The following is a 6,066-nucleotide window of genomic DNA, read 5'->3' on the forward strand; positions in this document are numbered from 1 at the left end:
TTGGAGTTTAAATTCAGATTAAGACTTTTTTTTTAAAGACTTAAGAGGAAGATTTCCATGGGTGTGGGAAATATCTTTGAAACTCATGAACAAGTCCTTCATAGGATGTGATGATGTTTGTGGGTTGAGACCTAAACTGGAAGATGAAGTATGCATACCAAGTCCACTAATGCATGCCATTGATCCAAGTATCAGAGTATATCATACCAGATCCGTGCCCTAAGGTTCCTGGATGATGGCATTCCTTTCTAAGGCAAAAAGTTCCTGTTGCCAGCATGTTTATAAATTTTATGGTTTTCACATCCAGAAAATTCCAATTAAGTAATTTTTGTATATTCCAAAAATTTATCTTTTTTCCTCTCTATTCTTTCAAATTTCAAATTTCTTTGCACTTGCAGTGGAACCTTCCACTTCATTTCCAGGTTTGCCACTTAACATTCTTTAGCACAGAGACTCTAAAAGGGTGGTTGAGAGAATCTTTGAAACCCTTTCAGAGTGTCTACAAATTCAAAATTAGTTTTTATTTCTAATATGGAAAATATCTACAAATATGACCCATGTACACAAAACCTCTTTGGACAGCTCCTCAAAAGTTTCTAATAGTATAAAGATACTGAGAACAAGTTTGAGAACCACTGTTCTAGTAAATAGCTAAAAGTATTATTCCTATCTAAAGGTGTTCCAAAATATATAAATGTATCTGGGATTAGGAAGATATATATATATATATATATATATACACACACACACACACACACACACAAAGATACATATCTACCTACTTATCTGTTTATCTAGGTAAAAAACACATATGTGTATATACATATTATATAGTTTGTGTCCCAAAAGTACAGCTTAGAATTGCACTAAGACTTCGAGAATAATATGCTGGTGTGCATGTGTGTATGTAAATATAGAATCACAGACAATTAGAATCAGAAGGGATTTTAGAGATTATTTTATAAATCAAGTAATCAATAAGTATTTACTTAGTGTCAAATGTATGCAAAATACTTGTTAGTCATCAGGAATATGAAGAACAGAGAAAAATTGTTTCTCCCTTCAGGGAGCTTACCTTCTAGTGGGGGTATAGCATGTACTTATGTGAGTTTATACCAGATATATGCAGAGCATTTAGTATGGATGAGAAAACTAAGACTTAGAGTCCTAGTGACATATTTTGTCAACAAACATTTATGAAGAGCTTATTATGTTCTAGGAACTGTGATAAATGATAAGACTATGAATATAAGCTGAAATATAGTCCCTACCCTCAAGGAGCTTATATTTTAATCAAGGAAGACAGAACACAAAAATAAGCTGTAGGCCTGGGAACAGAACCCACAGAAGGGATTCATTGTAAAGATGATGGTAGTGGTAAAGAAAGTGGTGAAGTCTGGAGAGAAAAGAACACAAAGTGAGTAATAATGATAATAACAATAATAATAACTGGCTTTTATAAAATGTTTAAGATTGGCAAAGCATTTGACAAACTGCCTCATTTGATCATCACAAAAAGAGAGGTTAGTGCTGAAAGATGAATACTGCTACACATTTTTTTTCTTTTTACAAATGAGAAAACTGAGGTTTGAAAAGATTAAGTTATTGGTTCATATTTTACAAATGAGAAAACTGAGGTTTGAAAAGGTTAAATTATTGATGTTCATGGTTATATACATTTAATGAACAGAGGCAAGAGCCCAATCTAGGTCTTATCTGATTTCATGACCCCATTTAGGATTTTCTTGGTAGAGATAATGGAATAGTTTCCCATTTTCTTATCCAGGACATTTTGCAGATGAGGAAATTGAAGTAAACAGCATTAGGTGACTTGTCCAAGATCATACAACTAATACATATTTGAGGTGAGATTTGAACTCAGGAAGATGAGTCTTCCTAACTCCAAGACTGGCTCTGTCCCCTGTACCATTTAGCTGTCCATTCACATAACTACCTGCCTTTTTTTTTTTTTTTTTTTTTTTTTTAAACAGGGACAGAGCTTGAATCAGAGATTAGCTCTCTGGGTTGAAGCACTCCACCTTCAACATCCTTTAAACTATCTTGCTTAAATGGGTATGAATATTCCTGAAGGTTGCCAAGTGGTGGAATAGAATCTTCCTGACTTCAAAATCTATTTTCATATACTTCCTAACTTTGGGCAAGTCACTTAACCCTGTTTGCCACAGTTTCCTCATTTGTAAAATGAGCTGGAGAAGAAAATAGTAAAACACTTTAGTATCTTTGCCAAGAAAACCTCAAATGGAATTGTGAAGAGTTAGTTGTGAAGAGGGAACTCCCAAACTGAAAATCCTTAAAGGAGAAAACCTCCTTCAACTCTGCCTCAGAGAGGGGATTCCATGCAAAGCACAGTTTCAATCTTTGTAATCTGGGTGGAGTTGGACCAGTCCTGAAACCCATTGAATTCAATTCAAATTCGAACCCTAGTTGAAACCCAGCGAGGAGCCAACCTGGGACTCCACCCACAAGCCCCCTTCAGCTTGTAGCCAAAACCCCCTATTATAAAAGAGCCAAACTAAAATCCTCTCTTTGCAGAGGTTCCATATATGCTAGCTACCATGCTTGGCACCCCAAGAGCCTCTGCCCATTGGAACACTTTCTGGTGCTTTCTCTTTATCCTCACCTATTTCCTTAACTAGACTTTAACCTTACTTCCAATCCCCATAATAAACCTCTTTTATCAATATAGGTTTTCGGGTCTGTAAATTCCTTTACAAGGGACTCTTGTGCTGCCAGAAGGGAATCCCAGAACTTAGTCTTGCACTGCCACTAGACCTCATTTAGATCTTATTTAACTCTCTGACCACCAGAAACTCTAATTTCATTTGGGTACCCCAATCTAAACCTCATCAGTTGGACAGGACTGAAAAATGATTTAACAATCTTGAAATAGGAATTCTTCCCCCTCCCCATTTCATTGTGGTTTCCTCAACAAATGTGGACATTAATAGCTATTTTCCTACTTTCTCCCCTCTGAACTCTAAGAGAATAAAGAGGAACAGGTATATTAGGAAAAGAAAACATTTTATTAGTTGCAAGAGGTCCCAAATTGGCAGGAATGAAGGTTTGATTGTTTTTCTGTTTGTTTGCTTTTTGCTTTAGGGATTTACATTGGATTGTTCTTCCATGCACTTTAATGTAACTTCATCAGTATAGTTGGGATGCTTTTGTTATAAAAATGTTGTTTTCAACTAGAGTGTTTGGAGAGAATGGGAGAAATCCCAGATCCTTGATGTCTTTAAATGGTTCAGCCTTGAGGTTCATGCTCTTCAACTCAAAGGCAGCTGTGTGTTTCCTTCTTAAGGGTTATAAAATCTAAAAAATTGCTTAAAGGAAACTAACAACTACCAGTTCCAATTTAATGAAACCTTTCCTCACATGGAAGCATAATGCATTTTAGTTTGTACTTGCCTGTTATTAAACTTCTCCCATGAGGAACCAGATGTTGACATCTGTGGATAATTTTGATTTTACCTCTGAAACAATTTATTTATAAAAAAAAAAATTCCAGGAATTGAATTAGGCTTCCTGGTTAGAGTACCATATGTAGAAAAGCAGATAAAAACATATGAAACACCTCTTTGGAGGCCTTATGGCAACTTACTAATGCTAATTGTAAAAAAAAAATTAATTTCTGAATCTCCAGTCACCAATTTACTCCATTTATTGAAAGCTTAACGGTGCTGATCACAGCTGCTAATGCATCCAGAGGCTCATATTCTCCTGCTACATCCTTTGACTATCTTGGAACAGCTTAAAATGGTGATAGATTGACAGGTGATAGGAGAAAGGTTAGTGCTTTATAAGGAATGCCGGATTTTGTGCCAGAAAACCTAGACTCTGATCCTGTCTTGCCACTTACCTGCTTATGTGACTTTGGACAAGTCAATTAACTTCTTGGACTTAGATTTTGTTTTTGACTAAGTTCAAGTAGATCTTTTTTTAAAAATAAGATTCCATTGGTTTTCATTTTACCTTCATTTCCAAATCTTTTTTCTTTCTCTCCCTTCCTTCCACTCCCATCAGAAAACCATTCATTGTAACAAAGAATTAAAGAGAGAGAAGAAAACTAGTTGGCAAAACAAAGGAACATCTTAATTTAGTCTAATATTCTATGTACATATTCTTCCCAACAAAGAAGGAAGAAGGATGCATTTTTTCCTTTCTTCTTTGGTGCTGGTCTTAATTGTAATTATATAGAATTTGGGAGCTGCTTGTTAGTCTTTTCATTTATATGGTTACCGTCATATGTATATTTTTCCTTATTCTACCTATTTCACTTTGTATCAGTTCATCTGAGTCTTTTCATGCTTTTCCACATTCTTCACATTGATTTTTACTGCAAAGTAACATTTCATTCTATTCTATACATACTCACATCACCTCCATTCCATAATTTGTTCAATTAGTCCATAACTGATAACCATCTATTTTCTTTTAATTAGATATCCCCTTAGTCCACCTTAGTTCTTTTTCCCCCTCAATAGTATTTTATTTTTCCAAATACACATAAACAGTTTTTCACATTAATTTTTATAAGACTTTGTGTTCTAAATTTTTCTTCCTCCCTTCTTTACCTTCCCTCATCCCCAAGACAACAAGCAATCTGATACAGGTTATATATGTACAGTCCTTTTATGCATATTTCCACATTTATCATATTGTGCAAGAAAAATCATATCAAAGGGGGAGAAAAAAACCACGAGAAAAAAAGCAAGTGAAAATAGTACTCTATCTGAATGCAATGAGCATTTTCCATCCCAAGTCTATTAATCCACCTTAGTTCTAAAACTCTTTGAGTCTATCTACAAATTATTTTGTATGATTTTGATTGTATGATCACTGATCACTCTTTATACCAGACTTCACTGCTTGAGAGAAATCAAGATTCCATTACTCTGAAATATAAAACCTCCCTGTGTCTTCTATGCTTCTGTTCTCATCTAGTTACTTCTTTGGGTAGTCCTTCTGCCTTTTATTCTCAGCCAGTTAGTTCTTTGAGTAGCCTTCTGGCCCTCTGCTGAGTATGAGGTAGGTAGAAAGAGTCCTACAAAGAAGAGTAAATTAAAGCTTCTTTCCTCAACTCTTCAGGGTAACTTCTAACTTCTTCTGCCAGCATCATTACCACTCAAATCACTACTGAAAATCCCTTCACCAACCAACCTACCTGACTTGGCACTATTTGCAAGTGCCCCCAAGCAAATAGGTATAAAATTATTTCCCTGAGGGAAAGTTGAAAAAAGAAGACATCGCCTGAAAATGTTATCTAACAAAGGAACAGATCAGCTAGAAAGGTTTTAGGATCTTTTTCTGCCTTTCTGTAAACAAGGGTTTTGTCCTGGCAGAGGTGCCAACTAACAATTTCTCAAACTCCTAAGGCCACCTGAGAATCTTGTCTTTTTCAAAAATTTTTCCACGTTGATAAATTAGTAACACAGTAAGCCCAGTAGATGGCAGCTGAAACTAAGGATTCTGACACGTCAGTTTGGTAAAATAACTTTTTTGGTATATTTTTTATTCTAAACCCAAACGCCAAATAAAATAGATATTTTCATATACATGGCAGAAACTGTATGTATTTTTAAAAGTGCTTAATTCAGCATTTAAGTTACCACCACCACCTTTTTTAGTCACTTATAACACAATCAGTCAGTATAATTTAGAGAAGGAAATAAAATAAAGAGCTCAGAACATATCCATGAAGGGGAAACTCCCTTTACTCACAAAAGTTGGCATCTTCTGCAGTCCATCATTTTGAAGGGCAGCCTATAAATATGAAAGGCTAAATGACTTATCCAAGGTCACATAGCCAAGATGTGTCAGAGATGAGAATACATTCAAAAAGGTCTTTTATTAGGTCATATTTTTAGATAGACCAATTTTATTGACAAATAAGGTGGTATCCAGAGAAGTTATCCAGTCTTATGAAGGGCCCTCAAAAGGTTATTATATAAAGAATACGTATTGTTTAGCTTGGGGGGAAAGGGGAAAAGATTTTGGGGGAGGGAAAGAAGAAAGGCATGATGACTATCATATATGAAGAACCAT

Source organism: Antechinus flavipes, chromosome 3 (genome assembly GCF_016432865.1).
Source record: "Antechinus flavipes isolate AdamAnt ecotype Samford, QLD, Australia chromosome 3, AdamAnt_v2, whole genome shotgun sequence".
Lineage (NCBI taxonomy): Eukaryota > Metazoa > Chordata > Mammalia > Dasyuromorphia > Dasyuridae > Antechinus > Antechinus flavipes.